Genomic DNA, 15,763 nt, shown 5'->3' with positions numbered 1-15,763 from the left:
ACAAATCTCTCCCTCCCCAGTCAAACAAAGAATAACAACAAGATATCATAATGACATAAAAATAAAGTAAGAATAAGAAAGTTCTTCTTTTCATCCAAGAGATTCCAAACTCGGAGACCCCATTTCAGGAGAAGTTAGATTCTTTCCATTCCCATTTCTACCATTTCTTCCATTTCCAGAACAACCAAATTTTTTCTTTAGGAGACAATGGTGGACTACGTCTTTGTCCTTGTACATCTGGCAATGAATCAGCAAAAATCATTGCTTCAAGCTCATTCTCAAAAATCCGAGATTGAAAATCTCCACAAAACACCTTCAACACTGCCGGATAACGAAAAGTAGACTTATAGCCTTTACGCCACAAAACTTCTTTAACTATATTAAATCGACACCGACGCTGAATAACCTCTTGTCTCAAATCGGGATTAAAAAAAACTCTACTATTCTGAATCATTAATGGAGCTTGTCGTCGTCTTGCATTTTGCACTGCTAGACAAAGTATTGTTTCTCTGTCCAAATAATTCAAGCATCGAATTATCACAGGTCTTGGTGATTGGACAGGCAATCTTTGTGACTTAGATACGGAGAAAAGCAAATCTGAAGTCATAGCAGGTTTCTTTGGCCGTAAATCTTCAACACTCCGAAAATGTAATTTTTTCTGCACTTGAGATTTAATCTTTTTACCATTAATAGCCATAACAGTTCCTTGATACTTTAAACTAAGTTTTTTAAAAGTTTAAACTTAAAAACAGAGTTAAAAACGGGTTCTTAAAAGTCTGGCCAGAGAGGTCGAGATTACACGTCTAGACTCTACACCATCTTGCCACGCCCCCGTCACCCACATATTCCTACCAAAAAAATACTGAGGACTTCCTACCTTGTAACCCTCTATTTTCCTTTTATCCATGTGTCTGTCTAAGAGTCTCTTAAATGCCCCTAATGTTTCAGCCTCCGGCACCATCCCCGACAAGGCATTCCACGCACCCACAACTCTGTATATATAAAAAATTATCCGTCATGTCTTCCCTCAACCTCCCTCCCTTCACTTTTTTGGCTCCTCCTGCCCTGGGATAAAGGCCTCTCCGAATCTTGTAGACCTTGGTTATGTCTCCTCTGGTTGTTAAACTAGTTACATTCATATTGCTTCATTTGACCTCCTCCTGGATCTAAACCAACCGGAATCAGAGTATTTTGGAGAACTTGGCAAGATCCGGGCAGAATGTTTGAATGAAAAGAGAAACCAGTCTCTGGGATCGCTTTGGGCCATGAGAAATGTGTCAGCAGAAGTGGGGTTTCCCCGGTGCGGGGATGGAGTCGGCATGGGTGAATCGCCCGAGGACTTCTCAGGGGTCTCCATCTACAAGCATGATAAAGTCTGCAGGTTTCTCAGCATCCATAGGAGGTAAAGGTATATAACGAATGTTTCAGGTTTGAGCCCTTCGTCCAGATACAGGTCCCTGGATTAACAGGTTGGGGAGATCAATGGTGATCAATGGTGCAATGGTGATCATTAGCTATAGATGGCAGGACAGGAGAGGGAAATGGGGAGAATTGATTGTGGGAGGGGATTTTTGGTTTTGACATCATGTGTCTACTTGTCCGTACTGATCCTCCTCACAGATCAGGACACGTCCACGGTTTGTCATGTTGCTGGCCCTGGCTCCAGGGTGTGTCGTCCTAGAACACTAGCTGCAGAGAATGCCTTGCTCCCTCTCACTCCACCATCTTCTCTTCACAGGATGAAGAAAGTGATGAGTTTGCAGGCAGGAAGCATCAGAAAACGCCACATTCTGGTTTGACTCTCCAACTGGATTCCTTCACTCCATAGTATCTCCCAGCTTTATCATTACATACAGAGCACGGTAATCACCACACAGATGCCTCACACCTATTGAGTGCTTGTACTGGACTCCAGACGATTGGCCAACATGGAGGGTCAAGTGACCAGTGATATGGCAGATAAAACACTCCAGAGTGAGGCATGCGGTGAGGAGGAACTTCCTTTGGACTTGCTGGGAACACATCTCTGTGCTCACCCTGGGCAGAGACCGTTCCCCTGTTCCGAGTGTGGGGAGGGATTCACCAGCTCTGATGTCCTGCTGCAGCACCAGTGTGTCCCCACTATGGGGAGCCCATTCCCCTGCTCTGACTGTGGGAAGGGCTTTCAAACCTCCAAGGAGCTGGAGGAACACGGATGTGTTCCCTCTGGGGAGAGTCCGTTCACCTGCCGCGTGTGTGGGAAGGGGTTCACCCAGTCCTCCAGGCTGCAGATACACCAGAGAATTCACACTAGGGAGAAACTGTTCATCTGCTCCCTATGCAGGAAAGGGTTCTCCTGGCCCTCCGGCCTGCAGGTACACCAGAGAGTTCACACCGGGGAGAAACCATTCGACTGCTCCCTGTGCGAGAAGGGGTTCTCTCATCTCTCCAGCTTGCAGGCACACCAGCGGGTTCACACTGGGGAGAGACCGTTCACCTGCTCCCTGTGCGGGAAGAGATTCTGCGATCCCTCCAGCCTTCGGACACACCAGCAGATTCACACTGGGGAGAAACCGTTTGACTGCTCCCTGTGTGGGAAGGGGTTCTCTCATCCCTCTGGTCTTCGGGCCCACCAGCGTGTTCACACTGAGGAGAATCCGTTCACCTGCTCCCAGTGCGGGAAGGGGTTCTCTAAGCCCTCCACCCTGCAGGCACACCAGCGGATTCACACTGGGGAGAGACCATTCTCCTGCTCCCTATGCGGGAAGGGTTTCACTCAGCTCTGCATCTTGCAGGCACACCAGCGGGTTCACACTGGGGAGAAACCGTTCACCTGCTCTCTGTGTGGGAAGGGGTTCTCTCATCCCTCCGGCCTTCAGGCCCACCAGCGGGTTCACACTGGGGAGAAACCATTCGTCTGCTCTCTGTGTGGGAAGAGGTTCTCTCAGCCCTCTGGTCTGCAGGTACACCAGCGAATTCACACCGGGGAGAAACCGTTCACCTGTTCCCTCTGTGGGAAGGGTTTCACTCAGCTCTCTGCTCTGCAGGTACACCAGCGGATTCACACTGGGGAGAAACCATTCACCTGCTCCCTCTGTGGAAAGGGGTTCTCTCAATCCTCTGCCCTGCTGAGGCACCAGAGAGTTCACACCGGGGAGAAACCATTCACCTGCTCCCTGTGCGGGAAGGGATTCTCTCAGCCCTCCGTCCTGCAGGCACACCAGCGGGTTCACACTGGGGAAAAACCATTTGACTGCTCCCTGTGTGGGAAGGGGTTCTCTCATCTCTCTGGCCTGCAGGCACACCAGCGGGTTCACACCAGATAGAGACTGATGACCTGCTCCCCGTGCAGGATCAGATTTACTCAGTCCTGCAACCAAGCACCAGAGAAAACATTATCTCGCAGCAAGTGCGCAGAGGGTTCCTCCTCTCTGCAGGGCCACCAGTGAATTTACAGCGGGGAGAGATCATTCACCTGCTCCCTGTTCAGGAAGGAGTTCATGCAGCCCTCTGGTCTGTGGGGACACCAGCGAGTTCACCCCAGGAGAAGGAGTGTTCATCATATTTTCTTCCTAGTAAATGCATCACTCGCTAAAGGGCATGTGTTTTAAGGTGAGGTGGGGGAGGGAGGAAGGAAGGTTAAGGTAAATGTTCTGGTCAGTGAACTCACAAAATGGGCTATCAGGTGTAGTTCATTCTTGGCAGACCCATGTACATGGAGGAAGGTGAAATACTTGTGGGCAGCAGTTTAACAGGCATCTTGTTCAGTTCAGACATGTGGAGTTAAAGATCGATGTTTCAGAGGCCACAGGTTTAAGGTTTGTTGTGTTGATGGGGATTTTCCCTGTGGCCTGTGTTCCTCCCCGTCTCGCTCTCCCTACTCTATTATTTGGGCTTCTGCCTTCTCTCCCTGTTATTCTGAGTGTGGGGTTCATGCCGTCTATTGCCTTCCATGGATGTGGCCTGACCTGCTGAGTTGCTCCAGCATTTTGTGCGTCACTGGTGAGGTGAATATGGGGGTGACCTCTGACCTGGTGCCTGCGTGGCTGAGGTTTCGTGACGCGAAAATAAACCAACCAGGAGTTGTCAGTGACATTAACTGCTGGACAAGACTTCGCTGTGCAAGTTCCCTTTGGTGTTTGCAATTAATTCAAGTTGAAAGTGGACACTGAAACCTCTGGGTTTTCAGACGATGTGGATGTGCAGATGCTGGGATCTAAAGCAGGACACAAGTGCTCCAGAAACTCAGAAGGTCACAGCGTCCATAGGAAGTAATAGGCTGTTGACATTTCAAGCCTGAGCCCTTCTCCATGTGTGCTGAAAGTGAAACAGACACCCGAATTTAAAAGGTATGGGGAAAGGGGAGGAGCACTGGCTTATGGGTAGATACTGGTGGGAAGTAGAAAGGAGAGAAGCTGAGAAGTGACAGGGAGAGGACAGGATTCTTTCTGATGGGAAAAGGCAGGGAAGGGGTGGGGAGCAGGAGGTAAGGAGACAAAAATGAGGGAAGAAGGACTCGGAAAAAGAGGTTAATGGAAATTGAGTCAATGTTCATTGCATGGGTTAAACTATTTCTTGGTTGCAAGCAAATTCTGTATGTTGCTTTCAAGATGTTTACATATTTTTGCTGTCTCCTAGCAACATCTTTGCTCAAGGTTAGCTAGTTTTTCTATGTGTGGTATAGAGATTACATGGGTTAGTTTAGTTGTTTTAGCCCTATTAACGTTTAATAGTTTGTAACAATATAGCAACTGATAATAATTTGAGCAACTGATGTTAACAATGTTTAATATAGTTTAATAAACTGTGGAAAGCTAAACTTTAGTATGGATTTGTTTGAACAAGTCATAGACAACAATGGCACTCTTTGATCCTCCAAACAGTGCCATGCACAAAAGGAGGTAGTATTCATCAAATTACAAATAAAGTCCCACACCTCATCTGAAAATGATAAATTCAAATCCCATTCTAATTGTTCTTGATTTTAACTAATAAGGTTATTAAGTCCAGGAAATTGTTATAAATGAGATATTAAACATTTATGAGAAAGCTGTAAATCAAAAAAGTATATTAAGGATGTTTGCCTTGGGAATTTGTGGAAAGTCATGAGATTGAACAAAATGCCTAACTTATAAATATCTAAGAAAATGAGTGTTTGGTAAGTTAAATTTTACCACCAATTGTTCAAAGAAAGAAAAATTGTTTTGAATATAAAGGTCTTTAAAACATTTAATACCAAATCTACGCCAGTCTTTAAAAATAGTATCTTGCAAAGAAGATTGAAAAAGATGATTAGATATAATAGGGATGGCAAGAAATAGTCAGATGGGTAAAACGGTGGCTAGAAGGTAGATGCCAGAGAGTCATGGTGAACAACTGTGTCACGATGGAAGCCAGTGACAAGCGGTGTGCCTCAGGGATCTGTACTGGGTTCCTTGTTGTTCATCATTTACATTAATGAGTTGGATGATGGAGTGGTAAATTGGGTTAGTAAATATGCAGACGATACAAAAATAGGGGGAGTTGTGGATAGTGATTATGATTTTCGGGGACTGCAGAAGGATTTTGACTGTTTAGAAGAGTGGGCTGAAAGATGGCAGATGGAGTTTAATATCAATAATTGTGAAGTGCTTCATTTTGGGAAGAATAATCAAAACACGGCATATGTAGTGAAGGGGAGGGTTTGAGGAATGCAGAGGAACAGAGAGATCTTGGAATAACGGTTCAGCATTCTTTGAAAGTGGATTTTCATGTAGATATGGTGGTGAAGAAGGTTTTTGGTATGCGGGGCTTTATAAAACAAATCATAGAATATAGGAGTTGGGAAGTGATGTTAAGAGTATTCAAGGCATTGGTGAGGCCAAATTTGGGATACTGTGTGCAGTTCTGGTCTCCAAATTATAGAAAGGATATCAATAAGGTAGAGAGGTGCAGAGAAGATTTACTAAAATGTTGCCTGGATTGCAGTATCTAGAATACGGAGAAAGATTGAGTAGACTGGGTAGAAGCGTAGAAGGTTGAGGGGGATTTGATAGAAGTATTTAAAATTATAGACAGAGTAGATGTGAATAGGCTCTTCTCCTTGAGGGTAGGTGAGATTGGAACGAAGGGTCATAAGTTAAGGGTTAGGGGGAAAAAGTTTAGAAGTAACATGAGAGGGAATTTCTTCACTCAGAGTGATGGCTGAGTGGAATGACCTTCGGAAGAGGTGGTTGCAACAGGGTCAATTTTGTCATTTAAGAGAAGGTTGTAAGTGCATAGATGTGAGGGAGTTGGAGGGTTATGGGCAGGGAGCAGGTAGGTTGGTCAAGAGGAGATCACTTAAATCGGTGCGGACTAGAGGGGCTGAGATGGCCTGTTTTTGTACTTTAATAGTTATGTGGTTATACATTCATGCCATCTGGTTTGAGACAGCAGAGATGGAATATAAAGCGTTGTCCCTCCAGTTTGCAGGTGGCGTCGACGACTTGGGGTCCAGATTGTTGTTCCGATGGGGATTTTCTTTGCAGCTCCAGGTCTCCGTGTGTTTGTATCATCCCCAGTCGACCTGCTGCACCTGTTTATTGGAACTTTCATCTAAACTGCATCTGATCTCCTGGGTCACTTCCCCTTTGTACTTTCTGAGCTGGCTGGTACGGACGGAGCCTGTCTGATGTGTACCTTGGCAGATATTGAATAAAAATGGCAGTGATCAGAAGATTTTGGCCTCATTCCTGACTTCTGAAGCACCTTTTGGGTGACATTATCTCCAGAACCAACAGCATGTCCTGTCTGAATGACCTTTAACGTGCCTCAACTAGTGCCTGTACCATGTTCTGGGAGGTGAGGGTCCTTGAGGATTGCTGCTACTTTACGCAGGAGTGTTTCTTGTACCTTTTCTTGATGGTGGGGAAAGTTTGTCCTGTGAATACTGGACTGTGTCCACTGCCTTTTACATGGCATTCTACTCAGAGGTACTGGTGCCCCCATATGAGACCATGATCCAGCCAGTCAGCATACTTTCCACTGCACATTTCTAGAGATTTGCCAAAGTTTCCAAAGATGTACTGACCTTTTATTGGTCCAATTTTTTTTTCTTTCAGGCAGTGGAATGCTCCTCTTGCAGAATGTGGATAGTCAGGGAAGCCAGCAGTATTCCTGATTACTTCATCTGTGAGACATGCGTCCAGCTGCAGCTCTTTACAAACCGAATTAAGGAATTGGGGCTGGAGTTGAATGAACTCCGGATAATTTGGGAGGCTGAGTGATAGGAGTTACAGGGACATTATCACGCCAAGGAGGCAGGGGGAGGTTAGCTGAGTGTGAGTAAGGAGAGGGAAAAGGACCAGGCAGACTGCACCCCCGTGGCTGTTCCCTTCAAAAACATTTTGGATATTATTGGATGGAGATGGGGAACAACCTACCAGCGATTAGCCATGACAGTCATGTCTTTGGCACAGAGTCTGGTCTTGTGGTTGAGAAGGGAAAGGAGAAGTGCCAAGCTTCAGTGAAGGGATTCCACAGGGGAACGGGTAAGAGGTTCTGTGGAAAAGATCAAGAATCCCAGATGGTATGTTGCCTCCCTGGTCCCAGGGTCCAAAATATCTCAGATTGAGTTCTCGGCATTCTCAGGAGGGAGGGTGAGCAGCCAGATGTCATGGTTCATCTCAGGATAAATGACATGGGTAGGAAGGGTGAGGGTCCTGCAAAGAAAGTTTAGGGAATTAGATGCAAAGTTGAAGGACAGGACCTCCAGGGTTGTGACCTTTAGCACGTGGCATGGGTAGCAATCCTAAGCTAGTGAGGTTGGAAGTAGAAGGGTAATGCAGCTTTACACATTGCTAGAGATTGTGGAGGAGGGAGGACTTCTGGTTTCTGGATCATTGGGCTCCCTTCTAAGGGAGGTGTAACCTTTTCCAACAGTACAGTTTGCATCTGAACTGGAGGGAGACTAAAATCCTTGTGCTGTGCTCAGGCAGGACGGACCAGAGGGCTCATCTACTGAGGCTACATGGGTGGAGCAGAGAAACAGGAAAGGTCTGACCACACTAATGGGATTGTATTATAGACCGCCCAATAGTGAGCGATAATTGGAGGAGCAAATCTGTAGTGAGATAGCAGAGAGTTGCAGGAAACAAGGTTGTTGTGATAGTAGATTTTAACTTTCAACATATTGACTGGAACTCCATACTGTAAAAGGGCTGGATGGGTTGGAACAGTTAGAGAAATGTAGACTGGAGTTTGAGCTACATGCACTGGAGATGGGATTACAAAAAAGTAGATGAGAGGTGGAGGAAGCTGAATGGCAAAGGCAGTTTTTGATACAGATGGAAAAACAAAGCTGAGTGTTATGTACTAAACCAACAGCAATGTTAATTGCCAAGACAATGGTAATAGCCAAGATAATGGTATTTTCAAAACAATAATTTTTGTAATTAATTATTAATAACATTACACTTCTTACTTAACTCTAATTTCACCCCACTATGTGTGTGTGTGTGGCAAAACCAAAACCATTTCCATTTAAGATTGATTCTAAAGATGATTTTAAAGGTCAGTCTCAGAAAGCTTTCATGTTGAAACTCAAAGTCTTTACTGGTGTTCCAAAGCAATTATGGAGTAAGTGTGAGACATTCGTTTCTTTAAATTGTTGCTCAAGAGCAATTGTGAAGTATTTTGAAACATCAAGTCATCAGGGCTCTTTAAAACTCACAAATTTTCTTGCAGAGTTGTTTTCAGAGCATTGCTTCTTCATATTAATGATTTTTATCTCTGTTGCATGGAGGTTTTGGAGTCTGTGTTCCACACAATGAATCTGTCCTCTTTTTAAAGAGACAGCGAAGTGTCTATTTTCTTCCACGATTTCACAAACCCAGGCAAGGGCTACATGAAGTGGCCATATGAAAATTGACACAGTAGAATGTTAAAGAGACAGTCAGAAATGGTCTTCCTCCTTCAAAAGCCACTGATTCTGTGTTCTACTTTTACGAGGAGTAACATGTAACAGTACCTTTTCTGGCTACTGTATCTTCAATCCTGTCTTCCCCACAGGATGGTCAAATCACCTTTATTTATTGTTCACACGGTAAAGATGAGGTAGTGTTTCTCCAGGACCAAGGAGCATATTAATGTAAATAACCATATAACCACTTACAGCACAGAACAGGCCAGTTCGGCCCTACTAGTCCATGCCATAACAAATTCCCACCCTCCTAGTTAATGTTAGAATAGAAGTTAAACTCATTAAAATATTAAGACGTACAGTAAAGGTCCATGGTACATTATCCACTTATGTTCTGGGAATTCAGGAGTCTGATGACCTATAGGGGAAAAGTTCCATCTTGCACAAGTGCTCCTATGTCCTGCAGGACAGCATGCTGCAGTTTTTCACCATTTAAATAATAATCTGCTCTTCTATTTTTCCTACCAACATTTACTATTTACTAAGGTTATACTCCATCTGCCAGACCTTTGCCCACTCACCTAATTTAACTATATCCTTCTGCAGCCTCTCCACATCCTCTCTACAATTTGCTTTTCCACTCAGTTTAGTATCATCTGCAAACTTGGCTACACTACACTCTGTCCCTTCTTCCAAATCATCAATGTAAATGGTGAACCGGTCCGAGTTCAGCACTGACCCCTGCGGCACCCCACTTACCACTGGCTGCCAATCACAAAAACACCCATTTATCCCGACTGCCTCTGTCAGTTAACCAATCCTCAATCCATGCCAATATACTTCCCCCATCTCCATTCATCTGTATCTTATTTATAGGTCTCTTGTGCGGCACCTTATCAAACACCTTCTGGAAATCTAAATATACCATATCAACCCCATTCCCCTCTACCCATTATATCCTCAAAGAATTCCAGCAAGTTTGTCAAACAAGACCTGCCCTTTCTGAATTCACTGCTGCATCTGCCTGATGGAATACCTTCGATCTAAATGTCTCACTATTTCATCCTTAATGACAGCTTCAAGCATTTTCCCAATTACAGATGTTAAACTACCTGGTCGATAGTTACCTGCCTTCTGCCTACATCCCATTTTAAAAAGTGGTGTGACATTTGCTGTCTTCCAGTCTGCTGGAACCTGCCCAGAATCTAGAGTATTTTGGTAAATGACGACCAACGCATTGTCGTTGAGGCCATTTCCCTCAGTACCCTGGGATGCATTCCATCAGAACCATGGGATTTGTCTGCTTTCAGTCCCATTAGTTTACTCATCACTATCTCGCTTGCAACAATTATTTTGCCAAGGCCCTCACCTCCCTTTGCACTCTTTGACATACTGGACGTGTCTTCCACCATGAAGATTGACACACAATATCTGTTCAATGCCTTGGCCATTTCCTCATTACTCTATCAATCTCCCTTTCTCATCTATGTTGACTCCAGCCACCTTCTTCTGTTTTATATATTTATAACATTTTTTGTTATCTGTTTTTGTATTTTGTGCTAATTTGCTTCATAATCCTTCTTCCCTTTCCTTATTTCCCAGTTAGTTGTCCTTTGTTGCCTTTTAAAGTTTTCCCAATCCTTCAGTTTCCCAATACTCTTGGCAACTTTGTACACATGAGCTTTTAATTTTATACTTCCCTTCATTTCCTTAGTTAACCAAGACTGACTCTTCCCTCTCTTACTCCCCTTATTTTTAACGGGAATATATTTTTGTTGAGCACTGTGAAAGTCTTTGAAAGTCTTCCACTGTTCCTCAACTGTTCTGCCAACCAGCCTGTGCTCCCAGTCCACACTGACCAATTCCTCCCTCATCCTATTGTAGTCTCCCTTGTCCAAGCATAATACACTAGTTTTAGATCTAACTATTGCACCCTCCATCTGGATGAGAAATTCAGTCATAATATGATTGCTTTTTCCAAGATGGTCCCTAACTACTAGATTGTACCTATCTGATTGCACAATACTAGATCTAAAATAGCATCCTCCCTTGTTGGTTCCTTAACATTGCTACTCAGGAAAGCGATCACGGACGCATTCTACAAAGACTCCCTCGACCAACTTGATTTTCTCAATCTATGTGGAAGTTAAAGTTCCCACGACAACTCCCGTTCTGTTCTGACATGCCTCAGCTCCCTCTCTCTCTCTCTGTTAACTGCCTGTGCCACTGTGCTATTGTTATTTGGAGGGCTAGACAACTCCCACTAGTGATTTTTTTCCCTTTACTATTTTTAATCTCTACCCAGATGGACCCAACATTCTGCTCCTTAGATCTTGTATCGTCTCTCACTATTGCCCTGATCTCATCCTTGATGAAGAGCACCATCCCACCACTTTTACCATCCTGTCCATCTTTTCGTGTTACCTGATACCCTTGAAAGTTAAATTCCCAGTCATGCCCACCTTACAACCATGTTTCCGTGATGGCCACTAAATCATATGCCTGGGGACTGAATTGCGGGTCAAGTTCACTAACCTTGTTTCTAATACTTATGGGCATTCAGATAATTATCACATGAGACGTGACATGATTTCTTCTTCAAAAGTATGAATCGTGAGTTAATGGACTCTGAGCTGTCTGCCCAGCTAGCCAGCAAATGGCTTCCTTGTGTACACAGGTGTTTCTCCAGCAAACATTCATTGTTCCAGCAACTGAATGGACAATCACTCCAGTTCTATGACGTTTAACACAACCTCCACCAAACAGTGGCTGAACAGACATTTCTGTGCGCAAGAGTTTTGTGACCCAAAAACTAACTTTTACTAATAAATATATTTTTTCTTTATTTTATCATCTGTAATTTTATTTTAATTAAACATTTATTTCATTTATTTACCTGATACTATTTTTCTCAAAAATAAACAATAAAGAGATTGGAAAAGAGGGGCTTTAGAATGTCTAGGTCAGAACTTGGCCTTTGTGATGACAGAACTTCAAACAGTATTTCCACTTTGTCTGGTGAATTCAGTGCATTACATTGTTAATGTAAAGTAATAAGTTTTTAATTTTTGTGCTGGTTGGAGACTTGGACACAACAATCTAACCCGAAACAAAACTTATTTTTATTTTTAATTTTAGAGATCCAGCATGGTTACAGCCCGTACCACACAAATACACAAATTAACGGACAAACCCCATGAGGATTTTTTTGTGGACGCTGGGAGGAACCCACCCAGGTCACGGGAAGAACGTGCAAACTCCTTACAGACAGCGCTGGATTGGAACCTGGGTGCCTGGTTCTGTAATCGCGCTGCGCTAGTCAGTCCGCTCTGCTGGAGGAACTCAGCAGGTCAAGCAGCATCAATGGAAGAGAAAAAGAATCCCCAACATTACAGGCCAGCGCCTTCCAACGTCCCCCTCTCCTCACGTTTATACAAAATATGGCCTGATCTGTTCTGAGGAGGCGCTGGGAAATAATCCTGGGATATTTATTCCGCAATCAACATAAAAACAGTGATCAATGTCATCATCTGTGCATTGATTGATGCATTGATCCATTGTAGCATTTGCACCCTGGGGGATTGATTTGGGAAACATGGGCCTGAGAACAGCTTCGTTTAAAGACAAATCACTCAGAAATCTGTTTGGCAAAGAAAGTGCCCCATCAACATGTGAAAGAAAAGAGCACGTGGAAAGTGATGTCACATGCACGTGAGCTCCACCATAGCTCTCAGCACTTGTTGGAGACCAAAGGTGATTTAGCGCCGGGAGCAGAGTCTCAGAACGGAGGGCACCCGTGGTTCTGGGGCTTGCAACACCCGGCTAGAGGATGCCCAGCCCTACTCCCTGCATCGGTGTTGATTTAACCTGCTTCCCAGCTCTCCAGGAGCCTCCATCGGGCTGAGCACTGTATGGCCCGGATTACATTCATTTATCCCCTTGTCACACCCTCTCGTCCCCACAGCGATGAACCCGTTTCAGTGCTGTGTCTGCAGGAAGAACTTTAAAAGATCTAGTGAGTTAATGAGACACTGGTGGGTCCACACAGGGGAGAGGCCCTTCACCTGCCCCAAATGTGGGAAGGGCTTCACCGAGTTGTCCAACCTGCAAATGCACCAGCGGGTTCACACCAGGGAAAAGCCATTCGTCTGCCTGAATGTGGCAAGGGCTTCACCCACACCTCGAATCTACTGACCCACCAGCGGGTCCACACTGGGGAAAGACCCTTCATCTGCCCCAGTGCTGAAAGGGGTTCGCCTGGACCTCCCACCTGCTGAGACACCAGCGGGACCACACTGGCAAGAAGCCGTTCATCTGCCCCGATTGCGGCAAGGGCTTCATCAAGTCGTCCAACCTGCTGACTCACCAACGGGTCCACACTGGGGAGAGGCCCTTCACCTGCCCTGAGTGCGGCAAGGGCTTCAATCAGACCATCAACCTGCTGACCCACCAGCGGGTCCATACCGGGGAGAGGCCCTTCACCTACCCCAAGTGTGGCAAAGGCTTCACCAAAGCCTCCCACCTGCTGATTCACCAGTGGGTCCACTCCAGGGAGAGGCCCTTCACTTGCCCCAAATTCATAAAGGGATTCATCCGGTCCTCCCACCTACTGAGACACTAGCGAGTCCACACCAGGGAATAGCCATTTGTCTGTGCTGAGTGCCAAAAGGCCTTCACCAGGTGATCTAGCCTTGAGATACTGGTGGGTCCACACCAGCAAGAGGCTATTCTTCTGCCATGAGTGTGAAAGAGGTTCGCCATTCCTTCCACCTCCTGACCCACCAGTTAGTCCACTCCGGGGGGAGGCTGTTCACCTGCTCCCAGTGCGGGAAGGGAGTTCACTCACTCTTCCAACCTGCTGAAACACCAGCAGGTCTACACTGGGATGATAATTTAACTGTATGGCATGCTGAATGGTTGTGTTGGTGTTGAGACACTGGCAGTTTCACATTGAAGGTTTAACAGTGATGTACAGGGGAGTTCCCTGCTGGTCGCCCATGGGGAACAGCTTCTATTCACAGCTCCTAAACTTTTTAATTCCACCAGCTTCCATACCTTTATCCAAAACTACTACTTTTGTTTAGTATTTTCTTTTTAAAATTCTTATATAAATTTAATATGACTACATGAGGTGCTAAAGCTGAGGGAAAGAAAAGAAGAAATCTGTTTCTGGGGGATCAATTTCTACTATTCTGGATTAGACCAAAGACCTGAGAAAGGATGATAAAGAAACTAAACGTGATGGTAAAGACATTAAAGTATCTTTCATTCAGCTTACCAGTAAACTAAGGATCTGGAAAATTCAGGTGAACTTTTGGAAGCCCAGCTTCATGATTTACAATGAGAGAACACTGTCGTAAACAGATCTAACATTCTACTGAAGAAAGTCACAGATTTGGAGGCTAGAAGCAGAGAAACGATTTAGGAATTATTGGATTGAAAGAAGAAACTGAATCTGGCCACCTTATCAAATTCTTTGCTCAGTTTCTCCATGAGGTGTTTGGTCAAGAGTTGCTGCCGACCGTACCAGAAGTGGACATGATCGTTAATTCCTGAACCAGCTCCTGGCAGCAAGCCTCGTTCAATTATTCTCTGCCTGCATCATTTTCAGATGAAAGATCAACTTACATGGGAATCTGGCACAGAGGGACGTTGCAATATTCTGGACAGAGTATTCAGATCGTTGATGACTACCCTGCAGAGATATGGAGGAATGTACTCAGTAACAAAGAAGTTATGTCTTAGCTTTACAAAGATGTTTAAAACCATCTTTGCTTCTCCCAGCTCATCTATGGATCACCCTACCGGATAAGTCCCCTAAAGCTTGCTCAGAATTTCTGGAAGAGCTTCCTACTGCTTCACTTGTTCAGTGCAGTGTTGATATTCTGGGGTTGACTATCTTTCCTTCAAATAGTTGATTTTTAACTTTTGCTTGCCATTTAATCATGTCCGTATATGTTCCTTTGGAAATTTCAGATTTTTTGGTTGATTACTTTTATAGGTGGGGGGGGGGGAGTTAATTTTTCATTGTGTTTCTATTCTATCTATCAGATTGTTAATGTCATATTCCCCTTTTTTTCTTAATTCTACATTATTTTTCCAAGTTATGCATTTCCTAGCAACTGTCAGACTTAAATGAATAAATGCAATCCAAAATTTATCTACGCATGTTATTAATGGGTTCATATATCCTAATAAGCACAGCCATGGATCCATAAGTAAATCTGTTTGAAATAAATCTTGCAAAAACTTAATAATCTTTTCTCAAAAAGGTTTAACCTTTGGACATGCCCACACAGAATGTATAAAAGTACCTATCTGGTCTCCACATCTAAAACACAAATCAGAATCCCTAATGCCATACCTCTAACTTTTCCGGAGTTAAATATAACTGATGTAGAAAGTTAATATTAACTAAACTGTAATGTTCATTAACTAATTTTGTAACACTATGAAAACATAAATCAGGCCATACTTCCTCAGGGATGACCATATCCAAGTCCTGTTCCCATTTATCTCTTACTCTCAACCCTTCAAGCTTCTTCATTTTTGATTGTAATAACAAATACATCTCTGAAACAAACCCTTTCTTTCCCTTATCCATAAGCATTATTTCAAACTTCAGTTGCCTTGGTAATATCAATTCTCAACCAAACTTATGCATTAAAAAATCATGTATTTGATAATAAGCAAACAATGTATTTTGTGATATCCCAAACTTTTGCCTAAGTCTATCAAATGAAAAAAATAAACCTGCCTCAAAATAATCTTCAATTAATACCAAACCTTTTGAGTCCCACTCCTTCAAATAAGGGTTATGTATTGAAAAAAGAATCAAATTGTTTTGATATAATGGAGTTTTAATTGAACACATTTCTTTTGAACCTATAAGCTAATTCCACT

The 15,763-nt window shown here is 43.9% G+C and overlaps 1 pseudogene; it reads left to right on the top strand.

Annotated features, from left to right (window-relative positions):
• LOC138761561 (zinc finger protein 420-like) overlaps window positions 1–15,763 on the top strand; it is a 114,592-nt pseudogene that overhangs the window by 27,022 nt on the left and 71,807 nt on the right.

This window comes from Narcine bancroftii, chromosome 4 (genome assembly GCF_036971445.1).
Source record: "Narcine bancroftii isolate sNarBan1 chromosome 4, sNarBan1.hap1, whole genome shotgun sequence".
Lineage (NCBI taxonomy): Eukaryota > Metazoa > Chordata > Chondrichthyes > Torpediniformes > Narcinidae > Narcine > Narcine bancroftii.
Note: the sequence above shows the minus strand (reverse complement) of the source record. Positions and strands in the feature narration are given on the sequence as shown.